At 40.0% G+C, this 12,576-nt stretch overlaps 1 pseudogene; it reads left to right on the top strand.

Annotated features, from left to right (window-relative positions):
- Positions 1 to 10,900: 10,900 nt before the first annotated feature.
- On the top strand, positions 10,901 to 11,591 carry LOC140500775 (large ribosomal subunit protein eL15-like; annotated as a pseudogene).
- Positions 11,592 to 12,576: the final 985 nt, after the last annotated feature.

Here is a 12,576-nt window from a genome sequence, read left to right as displayed (position 1 = left end):
GGACCCTTCTGGGAGCCACAATTTCATGGAAAACCCAGAGAAGGGTAAAGAACCATGAGTCCATGCTGTATCAGGGTTGTTTAGCCTACAATAGAGAAGACTTGGGGTGGGGGTGTCAAGATAACTGTCCTCACATATTGTGCAATATATATAATCACTGAAGTAATGTAAATGGGAGGAATGTGACATGGTGGCTCTTTAGTTGTAAAATCTGAATTCCAGTCACTGGTACTTATTACTTGGGTGACCTTGGACAGTTCTCTTAACCTCTCTGGATTTTGATTTACTCCTTTGTAAAATAAGGAGATTGAACTAGATGGGCATTGGAGGTCCCTTCGGGCTCTGTACCTTCCCCAACTCTGGATGGGCATCTGGGGGTCCTTAACAATGGCAGAAGTGAGTGCTGGGAGATTTTGATGACAAAGTATGGCCCCAAAGAAGAAATATGGGGAGGCACCAGTCTGACTTCTTTGCAGAAGTGGGGACTGGGGCATGAAACACACCATAAAATGGACAGATTTCCCTTGATGTATTGGATTGTTTTGCCTCTTTGGCATACATATAGGCATTTTCATCCCTTCTGTCTGCACACTTCCACACCTCCCCCCTACCTCCCCAAGTCTATTTTCAATTTAAAGTCCTCCAGTTCAGACCTTCAGACATATTCCTATATCTTACGCTATGATTGCAAAATCCAAATCTTGTCCTCTGGTACTAAATCCGTTGTAGCTAGTCATTTCCCATCTCATCCTTTCTCTTCTCAAGTTCATGTCTTCACTTGGAAGCAGTGAGGACAATGCCACCTGTGTCCTCCAGTGCTGCCCTCATCTTCAAAATCTCTAGAGATTCTTTCCAGGTTGCTTTGGATTCTCACATGTTTTGTTCCCATATACATCACTAATAGTGAGCAGTGGTTTGTTAAGCCTCTCTTTCACATTCAACGTAAATGAAGTGTATAGTCCAGTTGTTTGCGTCTGATTGACCCTCAGTCTCTTCTGCAACCTCCCCTACCCTGTAGGAGCCACCACCTCTCACAAAGCTTTTCTTCTTGTGTAGAACAGATATTTTTGTTACTGGTGCCACCTATGTATTCTTTTTACTGTTTGTATAGAGATTTAAAGACGTTGACCAGCACTAACGAAGACCAGCACAAAGACTCTAGTTTCAACAAATAAATGAGTATTAATGATACTGAAAGTACAAATAAGACTATTAATTTACTAATTGGTCTCTCTTGGCTTAGGTTTGGTCTGATTTTTAGTCTATGTACTCTCTCTTTACACGCACACGTACGCACACACACACACAGAGTACAGTTTTTTGTGGCTATTAGATTAAATTTAATTAATTAAAATTAATTAGACTAAATAGATAAAATTAATTAAATATATTAAATAAATACTTGCTGAGTGTTCCTTCAAGAGATGATCATTTAAAGAAGACAAGACTACCAAATTAGGGATACAAACATACACATACATGAATAATTTATTGGTTGTCCAAAATGTGCTGTGAAATTTACATTTTTATGATTATTAAAATAGATGAAATTATTAGAACCTGGCTCCTACTCCCCTGTCAAGGTAAATGAGACTAGATATTGAAATAATACTGCTGCTTTATCTTGGCCAGAAGGTCAAGAAGCAATATTCAATTCAATGGAAAATTTGACAGGAGAATATTCTAACCTTAATCTTCATCTGGAGCTCTCTACTGTCTGAACAAAATAATGATTAATTTATAACGTCCATATTCTTGGGTTACCTCCTGGGTAAGATAATCAACACAATGGATCCATGATTACTCTCTCCAGGTCACTAATTATTTGATAGAGGTAAAAGAAAAGGCATAGACTGTGAGATTCTATTACAATTTGCACAAAATAAGAGAACTACAGAATTGGAAGGGATCTCAGAGGTCATCTAGTCTAACTAAAAATCAGTGTAGAAATAGCCTTGATGAGTTTCTTTGATGGTCATCCAAACTTCAGATTGAACACTTGAGTGATGAGTTAACCACTTTGTCAGGAAGACCATTCTAAAGATGAATGATTTTAACTATTAGATTACTATTTAATTGTTATGAATTATTTAATAATTTTATCATTATTATTTAATTGTTATTCTTCCTGATATCTATTGGAAATCTATCTCCCTATAACTTCCACAGCTGCGGTGTCTTAGCCCTAATTTTTTGCTTCCCTTTTGGATCCACATTGAATAAATCTCCATCATCTTCCACATGGCATGCCTTCATTTGAAGATAGCTATCATGTTTCCCTTTATATCTTTTCTTGAGAGTAAACATCTCCCCTTTTCCTTTGGTCATTCTTTACATTCTTTAACCTCCTGGTTCTCCTCTGAATGTGCTATATAGTTTGTCAAAGGGTAAAAACAAATCAGGAATACAAACCAAAAAAACTCACTGACATTGAAGTTAGAAGGCCTGTGTCCTAGTTCCAACAAGGCCGCCACTAGTGATCAAATGTCCTCTTGAGCAAATCCCCAATCTTATTTTTCTCATCTAAAATTGAGGGTGACTATATGATTTTTAATGTCTTTTACAGCTTTAACATTCTATTTTCCTCCATAAATATTTGCTGAGCTAGGTTAATTAGGTTCTGGAACAACAATATGAACCAATCTATGTCCCTCCTCAAATTGTATTAAATTTCCTGACCTGATTATGCATAATATCCCTCCACAGAATGTGAATTCATTGAGGTCAAAGATTGTTTCATTTTCCAGCCCCACACAGTGTGTCGTAGTGTTGTTTAGCCATTCTTTAGTCATATGAAGTTTTCTTGGAAAAGATAGTGGAGTGGTTTGCCATTTCCTTCTCCAGATCATTTTATGGATAAGGAAATAGACAAACAGGGTTAAGTGAGTTGCCCAGGGTGCTATTAAGTGTCTGAATATAGCTTTCAACTCAGGTCTTTCTGATTCTAGACCCAGCACACTCTCCATTGTGCCACCTATAGTAAATGTTTAATTGGATTGAATTGAAAAAGGGAAGCTATTGGGGGAGGGAACTATTGGTAAGTGGTGGAATGGAGAGCTAGGTGGGTCTAGAATCAGGAAGAGATTCATCTTTAGTCCCTATGAGGAAATAATGGGAGCTGAGGTGACTCAATTCACAATTCAGTTGTTTGTCAGTAATGTCTGATTCTTCCTGACTCCATTTGAAGGTTTCTTGGCAAAGACACTGAAAAGGTTTGTTACTTCCTTCTCCAGCTCATTTTACAGATGAGGAAACTGAGGCAAACAGGGCTAAGTGATTTGCCTTGGTTTACACAGATGGTATCTGCCATCAACAGTCATCTTGACCTATCTTTTGCCACTGAACTCTGATGACTCTGGAAGAGAGTAAAGCTGACTCCACAACTCTGCCTTATTTAAATCCAATTCACTCGAATGTCAAGACCTGCTGGTGTCATTGGTCCTCTTCCAGAATGAAGATGGAAAAACAGCAGCAATATCTTTGTTAATTCAAACACTTTCTAGCTATGTGATTCCAGGCAACCCTGTTTATTAACCCTGTTTGCCTCAGTTTCCTAATCTGTAAAATGAGCTGGAGAAGGGAACGGCAAACCACTCCACTATCTTTGCCAAGAAAACCCCAATTGGAGTCATGAAGAATCTGGCAAGACTGAACAATAACAAGCCTTGGGCTGGGATATATCAGGTAGAAAATTGTTCTTTTTAAGTCCCATAAGTATCATTTTCAGTTATGGAGGCTATGGAAACAGGGCCAAACAATTCCCATAACTGCCGAGGGAAAAGTTGTGCTTAAATATAATCAGGCATTTTTAGTTCCTTGTAATCTCACCAATCCCTGCAGGTATCTTTTGAAAGTTTAAGTTTCTTTGGAAGAGTCTCATAAATGTCTGGCTTTGGGGGAGGGGAAAAGGGAAAGAGGAAGAAATACCATGAAATACAACTTTAGCTTAGAAACAAGATAATATTTCAGTATGTTGGCTTGGCTAGCCTTTTCTTATTTATGGAATGGAGCATGTGTGTGCTTCCTTTCTATTTCAGCCCACTTTGAAAGTATTGCCCAATGTACCAAAGAATTCCAAAACATGCCATTAAGATGCAGTTAGCCTTAGATTCATCTTCTTACATAACACAAGGGGCTGTGCCCATAGGGTTCTGGTTTTTAAAAGAAAAGATGGAAAATCTTATTATTTCACCCCTATGCTGCAAGGCAGAAATGTCTCCACGCTGAAAATCAAAACCATCCTCAGTGGCACCTGAGATTATCAGATAAGAATAGCACTGAGTGCCAGAAGATGGAGAGTGGAGTTGGGTTAGGAACAATTTACTTATCTGAGAATAGTTTCAATTCCATGGACATATCATGAAGGCAAGAAGTGGCAGGTTGATAGCTAGTATAGCCTTGTCATTTGAACAGAAATCAAGGAAGTCTTCCAGCACGTTGAATGAATTCCCTCTGGAAAACTTACAGGAACGCACAGGCAAGAGTGGCACATATATATGCAGACTTGCAATTAGTGTTGCTAGGGGGAAACTTCTGATCAGAGCCATCTATACTGAAGTGGTTTGCCATTTCCTTCTTTAAATCATTTTACAGATAAGGAAACGGAGGCAAGCAGGGTTAAGTGACTTGCCCAAGATCACACAGCTAGTAAGTGTCTAAGTATAGTTTTGAACTCAGGTCTTCCTGACTCTCGACCCAGCTCTCTCCATTTGAGTATTTTGAATACTATGAGATTTTGGAAAACGAATGCCCAACTCTATACTGTCCTGGGCAAGGCTCAGTTTGTTTCATGGGCAATGGCTGAGTGGTCTCCAGGGGACTGGGTAAACACTACCAGTCTGGGGGACTGGGAAAGGGGGAAACTTATTGTACTTTCAGGGAGACAGAGTCACAGGGGGGATAAATTGATTTCAGAAATCAGGAATAATACGGGGTTGAGCTGAAGAAAGAGAATCAGTGTTGACTACAAAGGCAAAACCAGAAATTACAACCCAGTCCAAGGAGACTAATGGGGTGCAGGAGACTTAAAGGGAGAAGAAGGGATGTGGGGAAATATGTGGAATTAGAATAGTTTAATATTTCAATATATGGTTCACCAAGGAATAAACAAACTAGGAGACTTGACAAAGAGCACTCTCAGTTTTTTTGTACTAGCATTTTCTATGGAAACATGCCTATTTTTATTTCTGACTTGAGCAGCTGGCCCACCCTTCAGCTCCCTCTGAATTCCCTTCAGTTGGCAAGCTCCCTAGGGCACCCTCCTTACTCTCACGGGCAGTAGCTAACTTTAAGGAGTGGGGGAAGGAAACTCTCTAATACTTCCTTTTTCAAGAAATCTGGTTTCCTTTTTTCTTTTTTCTACTTTTTGATATAAGGAAAGTTTCTTAGTCAGTCCTTATAATTCAGATCCTTCCAATGAAAATATTCAAATGAGATATAGTTATACTCTTACTGATATGTTTTGGTAGATATCAAAATGTATTTTTCTCTGAAGATGATATGGTTCTGACTTTTCTTGAATCAATATTTCCAGCCTGAGGATGGGAACGTCAATCAACCTTCATAGCATTTCATTGGAAACCAGTATCTTCTTGGTATAAACAGATCACCCTCTGGTCTCACTCAATAATTAGATATAGCTACTTCTTCACCAACACTGACTACCCAGTAGTAGGTGGTGAAAATATCAATTAAACACTTCACCTTTATTCCAAAATTTATTTACATATGAGGTATACACACACACACACACACACACACACACGCAATATATATGTGTAACAAAAAACTAAAACATTGGGAAAATACAAGTTTTTCAAGTGATTACAAAATATTCTGGAAATAAGAAGTACCGAATAATAATTACTTCTCTCTGGAGAAATATAGAACAGTGCCATGGAAAGAGCATTGAACTTGGAACTCTGTTGGATAAAACTTGTTTTGTCATCCGCTTGGCCACAATGTGTGCTTCCAGTTAATCCCATAGTCCTTTGTGGTCCTCCTTGTCATTGTAATGATCACATAAACTGACCTCAAAAACTCACTCAGTGTCTTGCTTTTCAAACACTATGACTCCTTCCTACAAAAGCAAGCATATGACCACTAAAATGACCACATTTTAGGAAACCCTCAGGCACTTTCACCTGTGTGTTTGTGTTCAAGGTCCTTATAGCAACAGAGGTTGTTACTTTTCTTTTTCATCAAATAAAATGAATTTTTAAATAGACTGATTTTAAATTACAGAGACTGAAATTGATCAGATAAGTTTTATATGTTTTGCTTTTCTTCCTTTTTCTTAGGAAAAAAACCTGTGAGGCAGTGGAGTAAAGTGGAAAGAACCCTAGATTTGGAGCAACAGGCCCTGAGTCAAATGGGAGCTCTTTTCCTTACTAATTGGATGGATTTAGAGAAGTGCTTTCACCTCTGAGTTTCACTTTCCTCATGTATAAAATGTGAAGGTTGTGTTGGATCTTTGGTGTCAAACTCAAATAGAAATGCAAATCAGAATAAGAATCCCTGTTGCTGCATATTGACAATGGACATACATGGAAAATGGGTCCACGTATATAACAAAGTTGTCCCTTACATGTAGCATGAGGATATTGTTTTATTGTCTTCATTGTCGTGTGTTTAAAGGGAGGCAGAATAGACATCTCTAGCCTCTTCACCCCACGAGACATTAATTCCTGCCAGTAGAAGAAGCAAGAAGTTGGGGACTGAGGCTGCCACTCCTCAGACAAGGGGAATACCAGAAATATATCTATCTGTTCCTTTAAATTTTATGCAGGGGTAGGGAACCTTCAGCTTGGAGACAGCATGTGGCCTTCTAGGTCCTTGGGTCTGGCCTTTTGACTGAATCCAAGTTTTACCGAACAAATCCTTTTATTAAGGGGATTTTGTTCTGTGAAGTTTGGATTCAGTCAAAGGGCCACCCTTGAGGACTTAGAGAGCCACATATGGTCTTGAGGCGCAGGTTCCCCTCTCTGGGGGAACGTGATCAGGTTCAGGTTCTAATTGTTATTTTATAATTAGGGGGAAGGTGTACTCCAACCTTTATATTCAAGACTTGAGCTCTTCCCCATCATATACTAGTTCAATAATGAATACACAGAGTGAATAGCAAAGAAAGTTCATTTATTCAAATCAACAGCAAAACAGATATTAGAGAAAGTATAGGTAAGAGAATACATAACAGACATTACTGAGTGAAGGTACTCTCCCACTGGGAGTGAGATATCTCAGTTCAACTGAGAGAAAGAGTCTTAGATCTCACCCCAAGAGGAGCTTCTCTGAAATCTCTAGTATAGCAAATTGGGGATAGGAACATGATGGAGACTGCTAGCTCCTCTCATGTCAGCTTCTTAGAGTCTTCTTCAATAACCTAAAGTGTGGTTGGCCTCTTCCATCTTCCCTCTCAAAGCTGGAAGTCGGAAGAACTGGAAATGATTACAGAGAGCCAAGTGACTTGATGAAAACTGAAGGGTTCTCCTCATTTCTACTGTACATTGACCCTCAGTCCCTCACAAAGGGCAGGGCATTCATCTGCACCAATATGGAGAAAGCCCCCCACCAATTGACTTTGATACTGAGATTATAGAATGTTATCTATGTTTTATTGTATTTTTATTTTGTTAAAGATCTTCCAATTACATTCTAATATGATTGGTGTGTTTGACACCTCTAGGCTAGATAATCTGGAAGGTCTCTTTTAGGTCTACACTGGTGATATTTTAATGGACCAATCCAGAGACAAATCCTGGACTCAGTTGACTAGACAGAAATGACATTAGCTACAGAAAGTTTTTGAACATCAAAGTGAGATTTCCAACTTAATTCACAGGGTTTAAGTGAAGAATGATGAAAATAATAATAACAAATAAAACATAATGAGTTATTAAATAATAACAGTGCTACAGGCAAAGAAATGGACTTCCTTTTGCATTATCTCATGAAATTTCTCCTGGGACATTTCAAACTCTTTAACCTTAGAGCCTAAGGAAATCACCCTATCTCTCCCACCCCCTCAATTTCTAAACTCCTCCTCACCCAGGCTAATCTTAGAACACTTCATCTTGTTTCACATGCAAAGGCTAGAAAAAAGAAAAAATAATCATATTAGGCAAGATTCTCAAATTTTTGCTCACTGACAATACTGTGAAGAGATATTGCACGTGTCAGGGGAACAGTTCTTTGTTGGGCCAGTTTTCACTTCAATGTTGGGGCTTTCCCTGCCTACCTCATGTATGTCCCTCACTTAAATACTTCTGCTCCACTGGGAACCCCTGGCCCCCTCAGCCAACACAGAGAAGGAGAAGTGGGCTTCTAAGTGGTCAGATGTGCAGAGGTGCAGGTGTGTTAACATATGATGTCATCTCATTGGACCAGAGAGGTTAAAAAGTCAGCATTTAACTGTCCAATTAGATTAGGGAGAGAAAACAAAGGATAGCTTCCCACACCTAAGGAAAAAAATTCTATCAGATGCCAAGATATTATATGAGTATTGGTTCCACTGAGTATATGAGGATGTTGTTACATAACTATAGAAGATCTCCATTTTTCAGTTTTTGTCAGATGGAAGAATGACAGGTACCCCACATTCTCAGTGGCCTTGCTGATTGGTCACCCCCAGGAGGGAGGAAGTTAATAAAGTTACAGGTCTATCCAACTAAGATTCATAATTCAAATGGTACATTGAAAGGTAATTAACAGAAAGAGAGCAATCTAACTCAAGGCAATCAGGCATGGGTTAATACTTTTTGACAAAACTAGGGAGGGGCAATTGGGAATTTGCCTCACGACACTGAAATTTAGAGAGTGCTGGTAGTTCTAATACTCCTTTAGCATCACAGAAACAACTTAGTTCAGCAGCTAGTTTTTAAGAATAAGTGGCTAAACTAGGAAACTACCAAATACCATGCTTCCCACTTGCTGGTGACCACATCCCAAGTGAGCTCCTCCTTTTCTCAGTGGCCTCCTCAATAGCAGCCTTACAGGGGATCAGGGTCTTCCCTAATAGGGAGCAATGCCCCAGAACTCTTTCCTCTAATAGGAGCTGAAGTCCCACCTTAGCCTCAAACTGAATTTGTCTTGGAAAGTTGATTTCAAGTCATTTGGCCCAGGTGCCAAAATTGTTAGTCATGTGTTAAAAGTTATATTGACTCCATTACCCATTGTACCCAGCCCTACTTATTAGTTAGTCAGTGTTGGGGAAGTCCTGGTGGGGAACGGATAAAATTTGGGGATGTGAGGAACCCCGAAATGTCAAGGTACCAGGTGGCATCTGCCTGGAATGAATTCAGGTACTCAAATCATCTTCCAGTCTAGTGGCAGTTTATTGTAATGGCAATAGAAGTGGGCAGGGTTCCTAATGATTCTGCAGTTTAATGGGGTGAAACTTATGCTTACATACAAAAAGGACAGTGAAAAAATATCAGTGTGGGATTAAGAGGTGGTAAGTAGTCTGAGGTGGGCTGAGGCTACCAAGAAAGAAAGGTCCAGTAAGCTAATTAGGAGCTCTAGATGGGATTGAGGAGAGGGCCAAGTGCCTTGGGTGGAGGCACCTGTGATCTGGACTGCTGACATGTATGGGAAAATTCAAGAACTGAGCTGTTTTCAAAGACACCGTCCCCTTCTAGGGGTCCAGGTCCCATCACCCCATCAAAAGGAGGCACCATGTGTGCAGCTTTTTGTATTACTTGAGCTTCATCACATAGCCCTACCTTTCTACCTTGGGGAGGAACTGAGCTACAAAAGTGTTCAGCTTCTTCTGCTGAGATAGACCTATTTGAATTGTCTTAAAGTTACCTACAAAAAGGTGTCCCCCACCTTAAAGCCACTGCTGATCGTCAGTGATCAGCCCATCCATGTGCTGCTACCTTGATGTACTTATAATAAAACTTCTTTCAATTCTCTTTGTCCTGAGTTTTGCCTTGCCAATCAGGGTGAAAAGCCCAAATGAAGATTGTTACTTTCAACACAAGACTTTGATTTGGGACAAAAGCTCTTGGGAAACCCGATACAAAGAAACAACAACAGTAACTAGTGCTGAGCACTGCAAACAGGAACTAGAGTGTTAAGTTCAAAGAGAGCTTTTTTACTTGGACACAGTGTAGCAATGACTGTTGGCAAATTATTCTTTCCCTATACCCTTCCACAGAGGCAGCATGGTGCCCTGGAATAAGGACTGAATCTGGAGTTAGTATGCCTCAGTTAGAATCCTAGGGTCTGCCACTTACTAGTAACTGATTTGACATTGGCTAAGTAACAGTCTCTGGGTTCAGTTTCCTCATGTACACCATAAAGGAATGGGAGTAGATGATCACTAAGGGGCTTTTAGCTCTTAATAACTGACAGATATTGATTCACAATATCAACTTAAAGGGAGGAAAGAAAAAATAGCTTAGGCTATTCCAAAAGGCAGTGGAGAGCTCTCAGGATCATTACCAAGTAACGCTCCTAAGTCTTCAAATGTGGGAGGATTGTTCAGCTCATCAAATTCAGTAGAGAGCTGGACTTGTAATCAGGAAGGCCTGAGTTCAAATCTCATTTCAGGCACATCCTAGCTGTGTATCGATGGGTAAATCACTTGCCCAGCCTATAAAATGGAAACAGTAATACATCTACCTTCCAGGCCTGCTGGGAAGCTCAAATGAGATAATATATGTAAAGTGCAAATGCTCAATGGATATTAGCTATTATTAATATTATAGGGTAGCTAGGTGGCATAGTGGATAGAATACAGGGCCTGGAGTCAGGAAAATTCATCCCCCTGAGTTCAAATCTGGCCTCAGACGGCTTACTAGCTATGTGACTCTGGGCAAATCACTTAACCTTGTTTGCCTCAGTTTCCTCATCCGTAAAATGAGCTACAGAAAGAAATGGCCCCTTTCCGGTCAGCGGCAGCCATCAGGCAGGCTAGGTGTGAGCCAGGATGGGGGCCTACAAGTACATTCAGGAGCTCTGGAGGAAGAAGCAGTCGGATGTTGCGCGTGCACTGCTGGCAGTACTGCCAGCTATCTGCGCTGCACCGGGCGCCGCGGCCCACTTGACCGGACAAGGCCGGCAGGCTGGGCTACAAGGCCAAGCAAGGTTACGTCATCTACCGAATTCGTGTTCTCCGTGGTGGGCAAAAGGGCCGAGTTCCCAAGGGTGCGACCTATGGTAAACCTGTGCATCATGGTGTCAATCAGCTGAAGTTTGCCAGGACCTTTCAGTCTGCGGCAGAAGAACGAGCTGGCCGCCACTGTGGGGTCCTAAGAGTCTTGAACTCCTACTGGGTGGGTGAAGATTCAACCTACAAATTCTTTGAGGTTATTGTTATTGACCCATTCCATAAAGCTATCAGACGAAACCCTGACACTCAGTGGATCACCAAGCCAATGCACAAACACAGAGAGATGCGAGGGCTTACTTCATCTGGCTGGAAAAGCCGGGGTCTTGGAAAGGGTCACAAATTCCACCATATCATTGGAGTATCTCGTCGTGCTGCATGGAGAAGGCGCAACACCCTCCAACTACATCGGTACTGTTAATTTAGGTGCACATTAATTTGTAAACTTCAGTGTTTAATAAATGACATTTATGACAAAAAAAAAAAAAAGAAATGGCAAACCGCTCCAGAATCTTTGCCAAGAGAACTCCAAATGGGGTCACAAAGTCAGACACAACTGAAGAACAACAAAAATATCACCTTGCACCTAGTCTATTACAATAACTTTCTAAATGGACTTTTTTTTCTAATCAATCAATAACAAAAAAATCAATCTGAAAATATTTATTGAGCATTAATCATGTGAATAGCACTATGCTAGGTAACTGTAGACATTTCGTCTTAAACAGACTCAGGATCTTGTTGTTATAGGGGGTGCTAGTAAGGAACTTCTACTCAGATTAATCCTTGTTCTGAACTTTACAGACTTAATGAGTCCTTCGGGACACTGAGAGAGAGGTTAAGTGATTTACCCAGAGTCACATAGCCAGTGTATGTCAGAGGCAGTTCTCTATCCATTACACCAGGCTGCCCCTGTGTAAACTATATAAAATATTCTAAATTGTAGATTATAAAACATATAACTATGCACACAGGCATAGTATTAAAGATTTAGAGCAGGAAGGAAACCTGTTCTTTAGTCCAACTCTCTCCTTTTATAGATAAGGAAACTGAGGCACAGAGAGGTTAAAGTGATTAAGCTAATAGCTTAAATAGTTAATATTTATATATCACTTACTATGTGACTGGCATTGTGCTAAGTGCTTTACAATTATTATGTCATTTGATCCCCAAAACATAATCCAGGAGGTAGGTGCTATTATTATTTCTATTTTACAGATAAGGAAACTGAGGTAAACAGAGGTTTTAGTGACTTGTCCAAGGTCATACAGCTAGTAAGTATCAGTCTTAGGTCTTCCTGACTCCAGGAGTGACACTCTACTCACTGTCTCACTCAAAACAGATGATGACAAATATTTTAAAATGGCATTTCCATGGATAAAATCATATCTGTTTCTGATTTTAAACCGTTTGACAGTGTCAAGGACTTATTTCCTTCCTCTCTTCTTTCATCTCTCCCTTTCTTT

Source organism: Notamacropus eugenii, chromosome 4 (assembly GCF_028372415.1).
Source record: "Notamacropus eugenii isolate mMacEug1 chromosome 4, mMacEug1.pri_v2, whole genome shotgun sequence".
NCBI lineage: Eukaryota > Metazoa > Chordata > Mammalia > Diprotodontia > Macropodidae > Notamacropus > Notamacropus eugenii.
Note: the sequence above shows the minus strand (reverse complement) of the source record. Positions and strands in the feature narration are given on the sequence as shown.